Raw genomic sequence first — 22,055 nt, 5'->3', positions numbered from 1 at the left:
TAGACGTCTGTAATTATGATTAGCAAATAAACACGTTTTCTACTTCATGTATAGTTAATTAGTTCTGTCATTATATCAAGCAAATTGTGAAATATTATTTATATCCGTAGCTTCAAATAAACTCTGGATCAAAAATACCCGAAGTTGCAAATAGAATTAAAATTTTTTTAAGTTAACAAGATATTTTACTTTATTAAAAAAGTAAACTATCTTGGGAACTATCGAAAATCATATTGTTTTATTGAGAAAATATTCCTTTTATTTTGTTGCTGGGGGAGAAAACCCCTAATTCTCGTCATAGCTGGGATGACGGAAGTATCCAAAAAGAACAGTCGGTTAGTTCTTCACGACAGGAAGACTGGCCGAAAATTTTTGATCAATTCCGGTAGTGAGATCTCAGTGTTACCTCCTCCCCCTAAAGATAAGAGAAACTGTTGTGAAACATATGCTCTTTTTTGCTGCCAACAACTCTAAAATTCCTGCTTATGGATTTGGACTTAGGTCTCCGGAAAACATTTTCATGGGCATTTGTGATTCCTGATGTAACTTCTCCTATCATCGGTGCTGAGTTTTTGCAACATTTTAATCTTCTTGTTGATTTGAAAAGCCAATGTCTTATCAATCCTGAGGCTTCATTATTTACTTATGGCAAAGTTACTCGCAAAAGACAACCTTCTATTGTGACTGTTTCTGTTAATTCAAATTACGATTCCTTACTTTCTGAGTTTCCAGATATAACAAATCCTACTCTAATTAAGCAGACCTTTCCTCATAACACAGTGCACCATATCTTGACCCGTGGACCACCTGTGACTTCAAACCGAGAAGACTCTATCCCAAGCTGCACGAAGCAGTCAAATTTGAGTTCGAATTTCTCCTGGATCAAGGGATAATCCGCCCTTCCAAGAGTCCATGGAGATCACCACTGTATGTCGTCCCTAAGCAGGATTCCACACTAAGTCTGGTTGGAGATTACTGCAAAGCTGAATGCTGTCACTGAATTTGATAAATTCTGTACTTTCCTGACATTCCTAAAACAGCAGCGACAACACCATGGGGTCTCTACGTGGTTACTCATCTGTGTTTTGGCTTAGTGAATGCACACCAAACCTTCATGCTTTTTATGCACGAGGTCCTAAGGGGTCTCCCATTTTGTTATGTTTATTTTGACGGTTTTTAAATGATGCAATGGAGTATAAGAAGCACTTACATGCTATATTTCAACGGCTGAGTACTTATGGTCTCAAGTTAAATGTTTCAAACTCTGTTTGGTGTCACTGAGCTGGAATTTCTTGGTCATCGCATAAACCCGAAAGGTGTTAAACCCTCGCAAAATAAAGTCCAAGCAATCCTAGATTTTTAAGTTGCCTAAAACTATTGGTAATTTCCGCAAGTTTCTAGGCCTAATTAATTTCTATCGTAGGTTTCTGTCTCATGCAGCAGACAACTAGGCCTTCTTAAGCGACTATTGGAGGGAATCTTCTGGTAGGAAAAATTTGAAGAAACCAATTATTTGGACTCCGCTTGCAACTTAGGCTTTTAACAAATGCAAACAGGCACTAGCTAATGCCATGTTACTTGCCCATCCTTCTCGAAATGGCCACTTGCTTAACATGTAGATCCATCTGATTATGCCATTGGTGGTGCACTGCATCAGGTTGTGCACTCCAAATTGCAGCCCTTAGGTTTCTTATAGAGAAAGCTCAGTACAGCAGAAACTCGGTACAGTGCTTATGACCGGAAGCTATGCTATGACCGGAAGCTGCTTATGCATCCATTCCCCATTTCAGACATATGTTGGAGGCTAGAGAGTTTGTTCTCTTTACTAACCATAAGCCGCTCATATATCATTTCCGTCAAAAGAATAAATGCTCCCCACGCCAAATGAGGCATTTAGATTTACTGTCATCAGATACATCCCTGCAGTTAAAAAATTACTCTCCCGGAATCAAACATTGATTTATTTTGTGATGTATCGACTGGCAGAGTTCGTCCTTATCTCCCAACTCAGTTTCGCGAGGATGTTTTGCTTCGTTACACAACATGACTCGCTCTGGTGTACGCAGAACACAATACATTGTGCGGTCACGATTTGTCTGGCCTTGAATGCTATTGGATATGCATCTCATGTCAAAAGGCTAAAATTCATCAGCATACAAAAGCACCTTTGGCAAATTTCAAGGAGCTTTCCTAAAGATTTGACCATGTTCATTTGGACTTTACAGGTCTTCTTCCTCCCTCAAATGGTCATTCTTACTACTTGACTTTAACTGACCGTTTCTCTCGATGGTCGGAAGCTCTACCACTCAAGGATATCTCTGCTGAAACTGTTGCAGAAGCATTTTCACATGCTGGATCTCCCGGTAAGGAGTGCCCTCTATTGTGACAAATGACCAAGAACGCCAGTTTGAAGCTTCACATTTTCGCTCTCTCACTTATCACTTGGGCATTCAGAGATCCAGGACGACTAGTTACCACTCTCAGTCGAATGGGTTAATAGAGGAATTGCATCGATCCCTTAAGACTGCTATCAAGTGCCATCTCACTGAGCGGTGGACTGAAGTTCTTCCGGTGATCCTTCTTGGTTTTCAACCTGCTTTGAAAGATTTGGGTTCCCCACCAGCAGATTTGGTTTTTGGCACTACCATTCATCTGCTTGGTGAGTTGCTGGCTCCTAATCACCAACCGGCGGATCCCACAGATTTTGTCAACCAGTTACAAGCACATATGCAAACACTTCGCCCCATATCACCCAAGAGTCATTGTGATAGCAAAACCTTTACACATCGTGATTTAGCAACTGGTACACATGTTTTTCTTCGTCATGATATGGTGAGATGCCCACTTCAGCCTCCTTATGGTGGACCCCTTTTAGTTGTTCTTAGAACAGAGAAGGTTTTCACCTAGACATAAATAGTACCTGTATCAATTAATCGTGTAAAACCAGCTTATCTTTTGAACAAGCATAAACCAATCGCTCCACCGCTAACTTCCCCTCGCCGTTTCAGGCCACTCTGGTACATAATTTGACAATTAACCCAAATACTCCATCAAATGATTGTCCATCTGATATCACAACTTCAACACAGCCTGCAACAAAGGTGCATCCCAAGACTACACGTTCTGGGCATCATGTTCATTTCTCTGTATGATATCGTTGTCACTGGGAGGGGAATATGCAGCAACCATGCAACGAACTTTTAATTTAAATTTTAACTATTTGTCCTTTTCATGTATAGCAGTGCTACAAATAAACCATGGACGTTTTTCCGAAGTGAACTGATTGTTTTTTTCATCGCCTCTGTGAGGATATCGCTAGCGTGTGAAACGTGGCGTGAAATGGTTTTGTATCACGTTCTTTTCTTTTGCAATGTAATTGTGAATAAATGTGATTAATTAAATAAGTTTAGCTTATTTATGAAAAAGGATGCCACACTAATATCTCGCCCCTTAATGACCAAAACGGGATCGCATACGCTGAATCTGAGAAAGCATAGTCTCTTGCAGATCATTACGCTTCTCAATTCACCATGAACAACATAACAGACATACATACAGAAAAACTCGTTTCTCGTACACTTACACAATATTTTTCAAAACCACACGCAAACAACATAACTCTAGTCAAGCCCTCAGAGGCACTGAGTTATACGAGATGATGTAAACCGGAAAGAACCCTGGCATTGACTGCACTAGTAACAGGATGATTAAAAATATGGATCCCGTCATGCTCTGTAAATTTACTGATATCATCAAGCTTATCTATTTTTCCCAAGTCTGTAAAACGGCAGTTATTTCTCCGATTCTGAAGCGATGGAAAGCCGCCGAATGACCTAGCCTCTTATCGACTAATCAGCCTACTGCCTGTATTAGCACAATCGTCAAGTGAATTACTCAAAAACATATCCTGGACTTCGCTGTCGACAAACAGCATCCTGATCCCTGAGTAGCATGGATTTCGTCCTCATCATTCAACAGTGCACTAACTCCTATGTGGTACTGAAAATATCCCCGAAGGGCTACAAAATCATCAATGAAATGATGGACTATTTTTCGATATGTCAAAGGGTTTCGATCGTGTTTGACTCAGGAAATCACCTACAAGCGTATCCCTCTATGCTTCCCACGTTACATCATACACATGATTAAGTCTTTTCTTACAGATACATATTTTGTAGTTCGCCTAAATCTCACATATTCTACAAGCCGGCTTATTAATGCTGGTATACCACAAGGGTAAATAATTGGCCCAATAATTCTCTTAATTTATGTGAAGGGCATACCCGGTAGTACCAACACTACACTCGCGATGTATGCGAATGATACAGCGATCCTTGCACGAAATGCATCTCTTTTCAGTTACACATGCACTACAATTTTGATTCCAAACAATCTCTGTTTAACAAACAATTAATAAATGAAAGAAATGTTATTTAGTTAACAAACAGTTCATTTTTACGAAGAAATAACTAGGTATATATACCAAAGGTATATATTAAGGAAATGCATTTTATTTTTTTCCATGAACTTTTAATTGCTCATTTAAGTTTCCACTCATTAAATTAAGAACTACTCAATTTTACATTGCTAAAAATTTTGCAACAAAAATCATAAAAAGAATTTTTTTCAGCAGAATTTAGCAGTTAAAGTTTTGAAGTTAAAGACAATTCCCGGGTGAAAACACTTTCTTTGATTATTAGGTTCCTTTGGTAATTTCAGTAATAGCTGAGACGCTGATGGACAAAATTCCTTTTAACTTTTTCGTTGTTTGGCAAGATTTGACAAAAGTAAATCTAAAAAAAAACCTGGGAGAGTGCAAATACCTTGATGCTTTTCATCACCTTAAAAATAAGAATACTAATGATATATACACACAGTTATTTCTTGAGCGTAGGGAAAAATACAACAGGTACATTCCCGTATAGTATATGACGGCTCTGAAGGAAGTAATCATGTTGGAGCGTCTTTTGTGATTGGTAATCATATGAAGGGCGTCCGTCTGCATAACTTTCGCTCGGTCTTAACTTCTGAATTGACTGCCGTATATGAAGCACTTTCCTTCATATCTGGACTACACAAATGAAAGTTTATTATATATATGGACTCGTTAAGTGCACTGAAAGCTTTAAGAACATTTTGCGACACCCAAAATCCTGTAGTAGTTGAAGTTTGGAAGTTAAACTTGAAGGACCGTGGATATGACATTCTTTACTGCTGGGTTCTGAGGCATGTAGGGATAAAAGGTAATGAGCTGGCAGACACCACAGTAAAGTCGGTTGTCGAAATGTCCAGTCGGTTCATTCCTTGAAAAGATGTGTACATTGTCATCAAGCAGAAGGTCCTATGTATGTGGCAGCTACTCTGGGATGCTCAGCTTAATAACAAGCTGAGAACAAAAAAGAACAAAAACGAGAATAGAACATTGGGAAGCAAATGGAAATCGGATAGAGGAAATGCTTTTAACTCGCCTCAGAATTGGTCCTTCACGAGTGATACATAAGTACCTTTTAAAAGCAGACAGAGAACCTGTTTGCTGCAGATGTACCCTCCGTGTGTCACATTTTAACAGAGTGCCCTTATTTTAGTAAACTTCGTGAGAAATATTTTAATGAGAGGTAACTCTTCATCATCTCATCGGGCAATATTTTAATACTAATATACTCCTTTGTCTAAGAGATACTGGGTTTTATCATTCATTCTGAAATAGTTTCAATGTCATTCATGAATTTTACCTATTTTAATAGTAGTTAATCATCTGGATTTTATTATACATGTCAGCCTTCATCACTTTATTCTATCAGTCGATTTTATCAGCGTGCTTGTTTTAAATTTGTTTCTTTTAATATGTGTACCTGTAACTCATCTGCATATTGAAATATCACACCTGTAACAGGCGCATATAATCTTCAAGGTTTTGCGTCAGAAATCACTATCTAAGCTGTTGCTGAGCTTGCAGTTTACCAGTTTGATGTTATTATTATTGTTTTAGGTGTTTGCCCTATTAATTAAACATCACATTTTTGGCACTTCTGCCACGTAAATTCCGATCTAATAGCAAAATCACGAAATATTTAAAAACAGCATATCTTCAGAATTTCCGATAGGAAGTCTTACACGCTGGAGATTTTTTTTAATATAGTGTTGCCATCGGTCATTTTCAGAATCATGTGCTCATATTAGAGACAAAACACATGGCTTCACAAGATTTAAACTTCATTACTGAATAGAATCTACTGACTGTAAAAATGTAAATATGGGTCATAGAGACTTTTATTTTACTTGTCTATAAAATTTCACATTTCTTATAAAACGCTCTGTTTTGCTCTTACACATAAGTGATGGCCCAGACTACTTTCTCTCTCTCTCTTTTTTATGCGATTACATTGCTTAGATGAACAAAAATATGCAAATGTTGCTTTCTTCAGAAAATACTAATAAATCCTACAAGTAGTCCCCGAATTAACAAGGTAGTCAACATCAGGATTCGGCGACTGGGTTCGCTCCTCCCAGTCGCCTTTTTTAAAGTTTTCTTTTTACTTCCAATGGCAGGTGCTAGCGTTTTAGGCATTGGCACTCTAATACCAGATGCAGTGGTCACTTTATTATGGAGGCACATAACAGGTGGGCCACTGTTGCCTCTGTAAAGGGACAGACAATTTACATCCATGCCTAACACAGGATTTGAGCTCCAGGACTGGGCCCTTCATACGGCAGTCCGAATCGCCAACCACTTTTCCATCTGGGCGGCACTTTTGAAAGTGTATCAGGCTAACAATTAGACTGTCAGAAGTTTGTTACAATCTTGCTCAGTTGGAATCGACTGAACAAGATTGCAACAAACTTCTAACAGTCTAATTGTTAGCCTGATACCTACACCACAATCGACAGTTGTACCAGTTATGCATTCGGCACAGACTCTGTTCTAAGCATGTGCATTCTAGGCATTCACAACAGTGACGCTTCTCGACCGATATGCTAATGCCCCACTGAGTCAGTTGCCTTTCTGTTGGAGAAAAGAAAAAAACTACCTCCGAGACTTGCAATCGGAAGGCCCGATGCTCGAGTACGGTGAGAGCACTGTACAGTTTTCATTTCTTATACCTTGACAAACCAAAACTATTTTAAAGTTGAAGAAACAAAACTCCTGCTTTGACAACAACAACAAAAAATGGCTCAGTAATATCAATGGGCTTCAATCTTCGTCGACTCAAAAAGCCTAGGAAATTAAATACTGTTCTTCATGGAACAAATACCAACTTCAAAAAAGTATTGAAAATATACCAATGTTGTGCATAGTTTAAGTGAAAAATGAAAAGAAAATCATCATTTCGTTATGAATTTTCATTGAGCAAACAGAAAGCAAGTATCATAAATAAAGTCATTAATTTATTAATCACTGGTACATTAATGATCGGAATGCACTTACATTTTTTTTCAAAAAAATAACGAAATCTGTATCAACTTGTAAGTACATTACAAATACTGTATTCAGTTTATTCTGCTCTTGTTGCTACATAGTTTGAAGATGATTGATCACTTATGTTACCTGTGGCAAAGGGCTTTATGATGTTTATGACTGTGTTAGAAATATAAGGATATTCTGCTTGAATCTGCAGTAAAAGAATTAAGGAATTTTTCTGGCTGATAATTTTTAATGTCGAACCTGTTAAGGCATGATTTATTATTTTCCTCTCTTCAATGGCAAATCTCATTTATCATAGTTCTGAAATGGATGGGAATATTCTTTTACGGTTCTTTACAACTGAGAGGTGAGTTCTAACACGATTTTAGCACTGTCACCAAAATTGAATTTATTAAACCCATCAAAGTGTTTTATTAAAAAATTAGTCAAATGATTAGAACAATGTATGTTATTTTTTTAATACATAATGACCAAATATGTAATTTTAATTATAATGCATTAAAGCTTTTGTTAAATTTAGAGACACACATCATAATCCACTTTGCAGTAGCTTTGTTAAAATGGCAAAGATGTCTAGATCACAGTTTGCACCCACACATTTTTATGTAATGTTTTTAGCACAATAACTTTACCTTTGTGTAAAATTCTAAATTTTATATGTTTATATCTGCGGTTTATATAGTATTCAAAATTAGTCTGATGGATGATATGTAAATCTTACTATAAGGGAATGTGAGTAGATGTGAATGAAAGGATAGCTTACAAAAGATACTGCAGTATTACAATGCTATTGTGAGCATTAATGCTCCATATAAATTCTATCAATTGTTCCATATCAAAATGAAAATCAGGAAATTCTCTTGACTGCAAACACACAGCATTTTCTAACCAACGTCCCACATACAAGATGGAACTTCAAAGGCTTCTGAAAAATCAAACGCAGACACATGTTCTTCTTTTTGCATTTTCAATAATCTTCATTTATTCAATTAACTTTATAAAATTCATCCAGCGCAAAAACTTATACAGTTATAAAGTCGTTAATCTGGACACCCATAATCCAGAATGATCTATAATCCGGACCTCAAAGCTACAAACTTTGAGCGCATGTGTCAAGGCATAACGCGTTGACGCATGCACGTTTAATGTATAACGGACGGTATAAGCTAAGCTAAAATTATCTAATTATCTATTTCAGTTAATGTTGCAGGTCGCGTTGTTCTTTAATCTTCGAATTGGATCCGGCTTATTACTTTTTGCAGACTGTTAGAGCAATTTTATAAAAGTAAGTTGGAACTTTCGATTACGTCAAATAGAATTTCCGATGCTGGATCTACAAAGTGAAAGCATGTTTCGATGTCCATCAAACAAAAAGTGGAATTGCTGCGAAAAATGGATAAAGGCTCCTTTGTTTCTCTAACCATTCCGAAATCTGTTTATCAATTTTACGCTGCTCTGCGAGGGGGGGGGAAGTCGCGGGGCGCAATGAACTGGAAGTTGATCTGTCAGCACTGTCCTTATCTTCAGGGCAGATGTTTTTATTTTATTCGGCTTATAATTCCTTACTAAATGTAGTATTTCATCTCGATGTACTCCGTCTTTGATATGATTTAAATCAAATTCCTCGTCATTATAAATATTACGAATACAAATCAAATAGTTTTCTGGTTGCAATTTTCTAATTTCGACTATGCATAATGTATAATTTAGGCATGCGCGTATTGAAAAAAATGTTCAATAAAGTAAACAAATAAATATTAAGCTCTTCTTTTTTTTTTTTTTTTTTTTTTTTGTAAATTTTGATACCCTTTAGATCATAATTGCTCTTTATTTCATAAATTATGGTTTCATATTTTTAATTTTATAATTTCTGCATGCCATCTTACCAGATTTAAACTGATGATCTATAATCCGAAATCGCCGAAGTCCCGACAAGTCCGGATTAAAGACTTTTGACTGTATATTACACAGACAACTGGAGCTACAAGCAGTAACAGAATTATTTTCAAGAATCCTATATAAACTATATTATGGCATTATCTAATTCTTCATCATTTAGAAATATATATTTTTTCAATAATAAAGAAGCAGTAATAATTAATACCAGATCTCTAAATTACACCGGAACATACAGTCTCAATAGCACTGGATACAATAAAAGAAAAACATGTAATCATCTCAGCCTATTTCTCTCCTAGTAAAGACATAAGATTCTTTGCTATTTAAACTTCTCGAAAATTATTTCATAATTTATTTACAATTAAATAATTTCCATAATATAATACTAAGAGTTGACTTTAATGCTTCCACTTCTTTTTGGGGATCAATGAAAGAAGATCCTAGATCTGCATCTGCTATTGTTTTCATAAAATCCAATAACCTAGTAATACTCAATAATACAAATTCACTTCCAGGATTGAAACATCAAGAGATGATCTGGCCAAAGGATGGCCAGATCTATCATTAATATCAATGAACCAAGCTTCTTCAAAACAAGACGAGAAAGTTTCTAACATGATAGCTATTAAGTCAATAGTGCCCAACCTTTGGTCTCTGAGCCCATTTTGGCTTTTTGCGAGCAAATTTTGGCCTATCACGAGCACATTTTTGAAACATCAACATTTTTGTTAAACATATTTCCAATCTTATGTGATACATCTGAAACATTAATTTTGGCAAGTGGGTTTGAGATTAATAATAATATTGGTTGAACTTTATGGAAATCAAAGAAGCGGAGTTCAAAATTATTTTTCAGTGCATTTAGGTTTTCCGAGTATTTCTCTGTTTTAATTGTCTTGTGTTTATTAATATGGCTTGATAAATTCTGAAAAATGGGTGAAATGTTCTTCTTTCATCTGATTTATCCACAAATTTAACTTTATCTGAAAAGCAGTTATAGTCCCAGTCAATTGAAAAAGGATTTTTTCTTTTCCCTGGAGATCTTTGTTCAGTTTGTTCAGTTTAGCTGTTATATCCGTGAGAAAATATACATCGGATAACCAATTATTATCATACAATTCTTTACAACTTTTGTTTCCAGATTCCAAAAACTGCTTTATTGGTGAAAGAAATTCTACAAATCGTTGAAGTACTTTTCCTCTGCTGAGCCATCTAAACATTGGAATGAAGCAATAATATTCCATGTTCGCTATCAAGTTCATCAGTAGGCAATCAATTATTTTATAATGTCTTGCAAGATATCTCTTATGACTATAAATGCGTACCATATTTTAACAATTAAGAAATATAAATGAATGGCTATTTTTAAAATATTTTTTGCTTGCAGTACCTAATCGGGCTGGCAAGCACAAGGTTGGGAATCGCTGCCTTACGTGATCACAAAGCCATATCCTTCAAATCAAATTACGGAAGCTCAGGAAAACTAGACAAAATCTTACCATTTATTTACTAAAATTTCATGGTGCAATAATGACTTAGCAAAAGAAAGAAGAGATTTACGGAAACTTCACAAACAAGCGAAATCTTTAATCTGTACTATATCAATCAACTGAGACCTTCTGAAATTACGATCATCTGAAACACCGAACTTTACGGAATTACTGAATAGAATCTCCAATCAAAAGAACTTAATAATATAAATTTCATTCATTTATGAAAATTTCTTGGTGCAATAATGACTTAGCAAAAGAAAGAAGCAATTTACGGAAACTCTGCAAACAAGCACAATCTACAAAGGATTCAGTAATTCGCAAATATATAAAAGGAACATTACAACAGCTAAACATAAATCTTGGAGAAACATTTGTAGCAATACAATAGATACATATAGTAAAGCTTTCAGCATAGCAACAGGAAAAACATTTCATCCTACTGTTCTCTATGTAAATGCCAATCAATCTATCTGTACTATATCAATCAACTGAGACCCTCTGTAATTACGATCATCTGAAACAGAACTTTACGGAATTACTGAATAGAATCTGCAATCAAAAGACCTTAATACTGCACTTTACCAAACTCAAGAAACTTATATGTATTGGACTTTACTGAACAATTGAACTTTTAGTGAATCTTGAGCTATTGAACTTTGAGCTTTGAACTTGAACTATTAAACTTCATACTATGTGTATCTATTATGTATATCAAAATTAGCTCAATGTAACATGTAAATGAAAAGAATACTACAAATAACATTCACTACTGTGAAATATTCACAGTAAAAATTTCAATAAATAATTTCCACTAGGAGGGCTTTTTGAGTTTCCTTAGGTCGGATGCTCCCTTAGTGGTTAAAAGTACTACTGTGGGAATGTATTCTTTTGGCTATTATGCAAAGATACGATCTTAGTAATAAGTCAGGTGACTTAAAGAAGTAGGCTTAAAGAAGTAACACACAGAAGAAAAGGTTTAAATTGCCCTTTTATTTGATTAAACTCTTTAACAAAAAAGCATGTACGTCGTGCTCACAATAACACCGATTACTTGTGGTGGGAATTTTAAGAATTAATTCAACTTTATCACTAATTTAACAATAAATTTAAATGGAAGGAGTAGTGCTAGATTACTTAAGACTAACAGGTGTACTCTAACTAACAGGCGATAGACTTTAACAAAATGGCCAGAAGAAGCATCAGCAATTTAGAGTAACAGCGGGAAGGACAGAATAGCAACGTGCACTGTTTATGAAATTAGGCTCTGACTAACTTTCTCTTTTTGCCCATTTAAATAGCTCTTTATCATTTTAACTTAATTTGCATCCTGGCGAGGAAATGCGAAGGAAAATTCAGGAGTTCAGAAAAGATAAAAAATTAGAATAATTGGTTATTCAAACTAAGGAAAACACAACACTATGTCATAAAATATTTCTGCAAATTACTCGTTTGATACTTCCATGCATTCTGTAAAATATTCCTGTAATATCAGGCACAGTACATGTTTCTATGAAATTGATGTAAACAATCCTATGTGCAGCACAGCTGTTAAGTTCATGATATTTAGTCTTCACTTGTAGCAACACGGGATTCCAATGTAATCCTTCAAGGGCACTGCATGCCCACATAACACAATTTGTTTAAATCATGTCACCTATCCAGCCCTCCGAGTCTTGGCTGTGGTGCCCAGAAAGTAGATTTCCTCCTTGAGAGAATACACAATAATTGCTAAAGCATAATGGCCAGTCTGTTGTCTTCATGAGGGTGCAGTGATTTGTTGTTGACTGCAATGTAACTATAATATGACATAACGCTGATTTTAGTTGTATGACTTCTAAATCAACATTTGCTCAGCGTGCTATTTTAACCCTTTTTTTTTTTTTTTTTTTTACAAATGGCGGGCACTTGCCTATAACGATATTGGCCACTACTAAGGCCAGAAGCAGTGACCATTTTATTATGGAGGCACCTAATAGGTGGCCACTGTTACATCCTATGAAGGGACAGGCAATTTTACATGCATGCCTTCTCCGGGATTCGAACCCAGGGTCTTTGGTATCGCAGTCAGGCTCCCCTAATCAATATACCCTCTGAAAGGCTTTAAAAAAATTATATTATACTGTCTGGGCGGCTTAATTTAAATTATAGTGCGATGCAATACAACAATACAGTAAAATATGTTTATATAGAATTTAAACGTTCTTTCAAAATTGTTCAATGTACTGTTGTGCGCGTACGGGATTGTAATAGATCAAATGCACACAGAATCAATGATAGCTTAATAAAATTAATTTTACCAAAAGAAACACATAACAGTTTTAGAACTTTCTATAAAAATGCACAGTATTACAAACTTAAACTGTGCCAGCAGAAATCATTAATACATGGCCAATTGCATGCTGTCATGAAATCTTTCAAACTGAACATAATACTTAAACTAGTAAGAGTCATGTCTGTTTGTTAAAAATATTTTAGACTTTTAACGATAACAAAGTTGGCAGTGAAATATCTATAATTTTGGACACAGTTTGATTTTTATTTATAAATATTAGCATTGCAGTTACTTATGTAAGCAGCTTGGCCCTTCCAGGAAAATAATGGAAAGAGTTGAAATAATACTGATCATTCAAAAGACAAAGAACTGATTTATCTCCTTGGAAAATCGCCGTTGCTTACACAATAAAAATGCGTCCCTTATCACTTAACAGTTTAAATTTGAAGATTACATACTGCCATAAACATGCATTTTTGTGAGCCATGCTTTTACTTTAAAAGTTCTATCTCTTTGATTTGCCAAGTAATGGAAACAGAAGCTGTCTCCTTTTTTCTAGATTTCAGTCTACTAATGAGAAATGGGACTGCAATAATTCTCATATGGAGAAATTACACATCAAGTGTATCCTGAGAATAAAATATTAACATACACACAAATAAATCACTACATAGAAAAAGAAAATTGTAAAAACTACATCGCATTAATAACTGCCATACGATTTATTTAATACTCATGTCTATGATTTTTCTAAATAGAGCTCAATACAAAAAACATCCATTTGTCACAATTCATAAAGTGTGTAATTTATTAATCAACAATTAATGTTATACATTTTACATATTTTATAGACCTTATCAAATACATATCTCTCTTAAAACATGAATTTTAATTGATAGTTAAATATATTAAATGGAAAAAAAAAATTGAGAGGTTTCCAGATTTTAACAGTCGCTGAAAGGGTTTTATTAAGCTTTTTTAAGCTGTCACTGAGCTTGCAGTTTACCAATCTGCTGCTATTATTCTCGTTTTGTGTGTTTATAATATTTATTAAATATCACGTTTTTGGCACTTACGTGGCATAAATTTTGATCTAATAGCAAAATCACAAGCAGCATATCTACTTAACAGCATATCTTCAGAATTTCTGATAGACAATCTTGCACGCTGGAGAAGTTTTTTTTTTTCACACAGTGTTGCCATTGGTGATTTTCAAAATCATATGCTCGTACTAGAGACATCACATGAGTTTACGTGATTTACACATCATTACTAAATAGAATCTACTGACTGTAAAAATGTAAATATCAGTCATAGAGACTTTTATTTTACTTGCCCATAAAATTTCAGATTTCTTATAAAATTCTGGTATTTTTTCGTTTCGCCGGCGCAAATCTCGCCAAGCAGACTTTATTGGCGACAACATACAGTATACACATAAAAAATGTTAGTTCTAAGAATTTTTTATTTTGAAGGCATAAACATTTTAATATCGTTTAAAATTTTGTAAAAAGCCAGTAAATAAAGACAATAAATTTGTAAAAAAGACATTAATTTAAGAATTTACTATGCTTTTATGGTTCAACATCCTGATTTGCCAGTTCATATCACGTGACCCCAAGTGATCTCATCTCACGTAAACTACGCTGCAAAAATCTAATTCTCTCAGCAACTATCTACATTAATTTCAAATTAAATCTTAATTTGGAATACAAGTTTAAATGAAGGAATTATTTCAATTCATAAGATTAGCTTACTCAGTCAGAAGTTACGTAAAACCGCAGTGCTTTACTTCGCTAGTGCATTCTGATTTCGAATTGATGAATTTAACCCTTGACTTTGCCTTTTCTATATTGTCACCCTCGGGTGAGCGGCGTGATTGCATACTAATTGACATAATTACCACGAACGCCTTATGGCATAAAACTGAACTATCTGGTAAAAATTCTATGTAATTGTATGCCAGTATTGAAAGAAACAATCAATCTGATAAGAAATGGCTGTGACTTGTTTTGAAAATGGGGCATAAAAGGTTACCAGCGAGGATATTCCATTTGGCATCAGTTGTACCATTATTGAAGACTTTATCGCCTGTGTCCGTAAAATGGAAAAGCACTGAAATTCTTTGTTTTGCTCTTGCACATGAGTGATGGGCCCTGACTTGTATAATATCTAATATTGTTGGCAGCACTAAAATTATACTACATTGAATGACAACAGCCATTGTTAGTTTAAATATTGTTCTTACAATGTAACAATTGTTTTATGTGCAATTTTAGTTGATTAAGCTTCATTTGAGCTTCTCTAGGAAAGTGATTTATTATATTTATAACAATTTAATCAACTAAAATTAATTTATACTTTATTTTTTATTCTATTTTATTTTACTTTTCTTCTGCAAAATGGAAAACCTCTTGAAACCAGAAAGATTTGAGATTGACCCTGCCTGTGTTGGAGCAGAATCTAAATGGAAACACTGAAAAAGAACTTTCTCAAATTTTCTCTCAAAAGTGAAGGAGGCAACTGAAGAAAGAAAACTACAGCTATTTTGTATCTACAAGTGTTTATCAATATACTGATGATTCACAATCCTATGATAATGCAATTAATGTTCTGGATTCATTGTACATTGCTAAAAGAAATGAAACATTTGCCTGGCACTGTTTAGCATCCAGATTTCATCAAACGGGTGAGTCTGAATTTAATATTTACAAATACTAAAACAGTTGAGCAATGATTGTGAATTTAAGTCTGTTACTGCAGAAGAATATAAACATGAGTCTATTAGAGATGCATTCGTCCTAGGTTTGAAGAACCCACGCATTCGAGAACGGTTATTAGAAAATGCCAGTATTTCATTAGAAAAAGTTTATGAGCCTTAGAACTTGCTGAACATCATTCTGCCTCATATTTAATATCTTCCTCAGCACTGGTAGCTGCTGTTGAACAGTGTGAGAACAAAAATGACGATAGTGAACAATTGGCAGTAGTTGCTCTTATTCGATCCAGAAAATGTTTCTTTTGTGGTAGAGACCTTCATTTACAAAGTATTTGCCCAACTAAGGATGGAATATGTCGAGGATGTGGTAAAAAGGGCCATTACCAAGAGGTATGCAAATCCAAACTTGTACGCAGTACTACTAATCCCACAGCGGAAGTTTATATACTAGCATCAGCTTCAATGCTGCCTCACTGTCTTAAAAGATATATAACTAAAGTCCTAGAAAATGGAGTTCAGCTAAATGCCCTAATTGATACCGGTAGTTCTCTAAATTTTATAAATCAGTGTTTTATAAAAGATGTCGAATTAAAGTAAAACCATATTTTGGTAGAATAACCATGGCTAACTCTTCTCTAAGCTCAGATATTACAGGCTGTTCTTTAGTTAATATCAAATTGCAAACCCATGTATACACTAATGTAGAGGTATTAATTATGAAAAACCTCTGTGCAGACTTTCTTATCGGGCATGATTTATTAAAAGATCATTCTTCTGTTGAGATAGAATTTAAAGATGACAGACCACCTTTTAGAATTTGTTCATCAGCAACTGCTCTTATAGCCCCTGTGTCATTGTTCTCTAATTTAACGCCTGATTGTGGACCTATTGTTACAAAGTCAAGACGCCAAACTGAAGAAGATAGAACATTCATAGCTACAGAAGTATGTAAATTACGTAAAGAAGGTGTAATTGAACCAAGTAATTCTCCTTGGTGTGCACAAGCTTTTGTTGTGAAAGGAGAACATCATTAGATTATTTGCGGTAATAGATTATTCACAGACTATAAACAAATTCACTATGCTTGATGCTTACCCTCTTCCCAATATTGAAGAGTTGATTTCACAACAATCAAAATATAAAATATTTAGTACAATTGATCTCAGAAGTGCTTATCATTAGGTTCCTATCAAAGAATCAGAGAAACGATATACTGCGTTTGAAGCTGATCGTAAACTCTATCAATTTCTACGTGTTCTATTTGGTGTAACAAATGGAGTTGCTTCTTTCCAAAGAACAATTGATGAAATAATTTCAAATGAAGAATTATCAGGAACCTTTCCCTACCTTGATGATGTAACTATATGTGGCGAGAATGAAGCTGGGCATAACTTGGACAGGTTTATGGCTGCTGTTAAGAAGTATAAACCTAACCCTGAATGAGGAAAAATGCAAATTTTCCACGAAATCTGTAAAACTGTTAGGCTATTATATAGCTAATAATATAATAAAACCTGATCCCGATAGACTGAAACTGCTAATGGATTTATTGGTTCCTAAAGATGTAGGATCTCTACATCAAGCACTGGGAATGTTTGCTCATTATTGCCGTTGGATGCCCAACTTTTCTGAAAAGATTCACCCTCTTTTGACTAGAGGACCTTTTCCCCTTAGTAAAGATGCCGAGAAAGCCTTCAGTTCCCTTAAAAGAGATATATCCAAAGCTTCTTTAGCTGCAATTGAGGATAATATACCATTCAGAGTTGAAACTGACGCTTCTGAATTTGCAATAGGAGCAACCCTGAGTCAAGCTGGTCGTCCTATAGCTTTTTTCTCAAGAACATTAAACTCTTCCGAACGAAAACATTCTTCTATTGAAAAAGAAGCATATGCTATTGTTGAATCTTTACGAAACTGGAGACACTATCTAAGTGGAAGACACTTTGAAGTTTTTACCGATGAAAGATCTGTGGCATTTATGTTTGATCAACAGCACTCCAGTAAAATTAAAAATGAGAAAATTATGGGTTGGCGGTTAGAACTTGCTTGTTTCAAATTTGACATTATATATCGCCTTGGAAATAAAAATGAAATTGCTGACACTTTATCAAGAATAAATGCAGCTATAAAACCGCACATAGATCTAAAGGCACTACATGAACTTTGTTCTACTCGAATGTATCACTAGGTAAGATCTAATAATTTGCCTTTCTCACTAGAAGAAATTAGAAGAACTGTTAATTCATGTGTATGCAGTGAAGCAAAACCTCGTTTCTATAGATTTGAAGGACACTTCATTAAAGCAACTGCACCTTTTAAAAGACTAAATCTAGATTTCAAAGGTCCTTTGCCTACGGCTTCCAGAAACCGTTTCCTTCTTACTACTGTGGACGAGTTTTCAAGATTCCCTTTTGCAATACCTTGCCCTGATATGTCATCTGCTACTGTTATTGCTCACCTGAAAAATATTTTCTCAATTTTTGGGGTGCCAGCCTACTTACATTCTGATAGAGGATCTTCATTTATGTCTCGTGAATTAAAATGCTTCTTAACTTCACTTGGTATAGCAACAAGTCGCACAACTGCATATAATCCACAAGGAAATGGCCAAGTAGAGAGGTATAATGGAATCATATTGGAAAACCCTCCAGCTGGCATTAAAATCAAAGAACATGGCTATCGAATGTTGGGAAGGCGTTCTGCAACCTGTTTTGCATTCGATTCAGTCACTCTTACGTACAGCAACAAATGCCACACCACATGAACATATGTTTATCCATGCTAGAAGATCATATAATGGAAGTTCTTTACCTACATGGTTAACACAACCAGGAACAGTATTAATGAAGAACCAATACACAAGCTAATAAATATGAGCTTATTGTGCAAAAAGTGGAGCTCATTGAGGCTAACCCAGATTACACTTGCATTAAACTTCCAGAAGGCCGTGAAACCAACGTTTCAATACGATACTTAGCACCCAGAGGAGATACTCTCATACATGCCCATGATATCGGGTCGGATGCAAACTAACAACTTTCAGATACGAAGGTCTGGCCACTGAAGCTCCTGAACCCATATCGAAAACTGTAAGAAAATCGATAGAAGAGGATCCCGAAGGCAGTGATTTACCATGCCCTAGCAGTCAAAGGGATTTTGAAAATATTTCAAATGATAACTTGCATGAGAGTGAATCCTTGCGTCCAAAAAGGCAGAGACGTCGGCCTTCTTATCTGGCAGACTATGTAACTTATTAATAATCTTTGGGAGGGGTGAATGTGGTATAATATTTAATATTGTTGGCAGCACTAAAATTATACTACATTGAATGGCAACAGTCATTGTTAGTTTAAATATTGTGCTTACAATGTAACAATTGTTTTATGTGCAATTTTAGTTGATTAAAGCTTCATTTGAGCTTCTCTAGGAAAGTGATTTATTATATTTATAACGACTACTCTTCTCTCTCTTTTTTAAGTGATTACGTTGCCTACATGAGCAAAAATATGGAAATCAAAGCAATTTAACACATCATGCTTGGGGTAAAATAATTAGACACATATTTAACAAAACATTTATTACACCATTTCACAATAGTTCATATCATATAATTAATATTTAAAATTACAGAGTTTAAATTTAAAAAAAAAAACTGTACTTACGAAATGAGTTTACAAGAATCATTGACTGGATTAATGAATTATTGAGCACAAGATACAATAATGACACTTCGATTACATCTATAATATTGAAATTTACACGTAAACAACGCAGCACAAAAAATGAAATAAGAGTAACAGAAATAAGTCTCAGATGAATATAAGTAGTTCTCACATTTTACATTAAAAATGCTTAGTTCATACATTATACAAAGGTCTTCTTTCAGCAAATTTTCAATTTAAGTATAAACTTAACAATTTGTCATACAATCTGCAACTAGAGTAAAAAAAAAATTTTTTTTGTAAGAAAAATTTAGAATGAATCATTTGAATGATGATAAACTGAAAAGTAGTCCAACTGCTTTTCAGGAAGCTCAGGTTGGTAATGATGATTTATGACTTGAAAAAGTTTGCACTTATTGCTTACCAATGAATACAACATTTTAAGAGACTAAGTAAAAAGTTTAAAAAAACTTAGATTGCTTGCATGTATAGGCATTTAGTCAGTATATGTTTAAAAAATATAATTAATAAGAGAGCCCAAAATGAATAAGCTGAAGCCCTAGGACATATTTTGGGAAAAATACAGGGTACCCCTTGGAAAAAACTGGTGCCATTTCTGTTTTATGTGCTATGCCCTTCTAAATAAAATGACGTACACACATAATGCAAAAAAAAAAAAAAAAAAAAAAAAAAAAAATTATAACCTCAATAAACTGTATTTTAAATGAAAATAAAACAAGGAAATAACATAAAAATGGAAACATATGTTATCCAATCTGTGCAGTACAAAAAGGAAATATTGACTTACCTTATTTATAAATCTTTGTATCTTCCTATCAGGGTTCATATACATTTCTGCAGACAGAAACTAAGTAATTCTAAGGACTTTTAAGGACCATTAATGAAAAAAAAAAAAAAAAAAAAAAAAAAAAATTAAGAGCATATGAGCAAATGGGAAATGTATAAATTCAATTAAAAATACTATTTATGCCTGAAATACACTTTTGTAATATCATCCTAAAATACAATAGATCTGTAAGTAGGATGCATTATTATTAATGATGAATTAATTAACAAAATAAGTTTGAGAATGAAATCAACTTTATAAAGTATGTATCAAGTAGCATTAAATATTTTACACTTATCATAATTGGACATACTTGAAAGAAAATAAGTGACATTTTATTTATGTTTTACTAACAGTTAGCTTTATGTTGATTTTTTTAACATTTTATTTTGTCACATACTTGCTCAATATAGAGGTTTAGTAAATAGCAGGTAGATTTTATGTCAAGTGACATAGATTAAAATGAGAAGTAAGATCATAATCAGCACGATTCATAACAAAAGACTGGATGTTGTCACCACTGCTGCTTGCCTAGAGACCTGCTGATTAGAACAAACCTGAAAGGCCTGATGTAGAAACGGTTTACAAGTTTTGAAAATTAGCTGGGCTCTGCCTGATACAGTTAATGTTGTAGCTTCGTGTAGAGTTCCAGGACTGTAACCCAATTAATATACTTTAAGGCTACAATAAGCCACTAAAGCACCACATGTGATAAGCTGTTTTGTATTATTTTATATCTCACTAGATGCAAAGAATAATTTTTGCATGAATTTTTACATTTTTGTGTTTTATGGCCATGGTAAGGATTAATGAAAGGCAATAATTCGCTAAGGCAAAGGTTTAAATGAGCCTCTTTTTTGTGACCCTGGTAAGGATTAATGAAAGGCAATAATTCGCTAAGGCAAAGGTTTAAATAAGCCTCTTTTTTAAGAAGAATTTAGAATATAAAGGAAGGTTCTGATGCTAACAAAATCAATTACAGCTTGTGGTGATGTAATTAAACAAGAACAGTCAAAATCAAACTAAAAATGTGGCCAAGTGATCAAAGACTACACAATTTAATTGTAATTTAAGCTGGCTTAGTAACTCTGTGATATGAAGAAACAGAAATGGGAAATTATAGTAAAGGCTGAAATCATAAACAACTGGGTAATTTACATAATAATAACTGTACATATGTTTGAAGAATTATTTTCTTCATGTATTCAGTGCCATTCTTCAACACATTTTCTTTTCATTTTAGAATTTTTGGATTTAATTAAGGATTCCTGTTATTCTAAAAAAACTAAATGCATTTAGAATGTATATATGTAGCGTATTCGGAAACTACGTACCATTTCATTCTAGCGCCATCGCAGCGCTGTGGTAGGCGTCCCGCACATGCGCACTAGTCTTTCTTGTTCACTGACTTTCAATTGTCACCATTTTGGTTGCTCTATGTTGTGTTTTCAGTTTGCTGTGCACATTAAAAATGTTTAAGACAATTAGTTCTCCCACTGACTGTGAGATTTGTGCCGTGATTAAATTTTTGAACGCGAGGAATGTTAAACCGGCCGAAATTTATCGTCAAGTGACAGAAGTTTACGGTGAATACGCGATAAGTGATGGAATGGTGAGAAAGTGGGTAAAAATGTTTAATGCAGGTCAAACAAATGTCCCCGCCGAGGCTCAGGGTGGTTGGCCTTCTGTTGTCACCAATGATTTGGTAAGGAAAGTTGATGAAGCAATTCATGAGAACAG

The 22,055-nt window shown here is 34.5% G+C and overlaps 1 long non-coding RNA gene across 2 annotated transcripts in view; it reads right to left on the bottom strand.

The window, feature by feature from the left end:
• LOC146998343 (uncharacterized) overlaps window positions 1–22,055 on the bottom strand; it is a 40,956-nt gene that overhangs the window by 4,095 nt on the left and 14,806 nt on the right. Inside the window, exon 3 of one of the 2 annotated variants that reach the window (XR_015040459.1) lies at window positions 19,469–20,353. This is a non-coding gene — a long non-coding RNA (uncharacterized LOC146998343). The remainder of the gene's footprint in view (window positions 1–19,468; window positions 20,354–22,055) is intronic. The other variant, XR_015040460.1, reaches the window with a different exon arrangement.

The sequence above is a fragment of the Stegodyphus dumicola genome, chromosome 3 (assembly GCF_044657685.1).
Source record: "Stegodyphus dumicola isolate Sdum_Otavi_A_Nest chromosome 3, ASM4465768v1".
NCBI classification, from domain to species: domain Eukaryota; kingdom Metazoa; phylum Arthropoda; class Arachnida; order Araneae; family Eresidae; genus Stegodyphus; species Stegodyphus dumicola.
The sequence above is the reverse complement of the archived record's forward strand: the minus strand, read 5'-3'. Positions and strand labels throughout refer to the sequence as shown.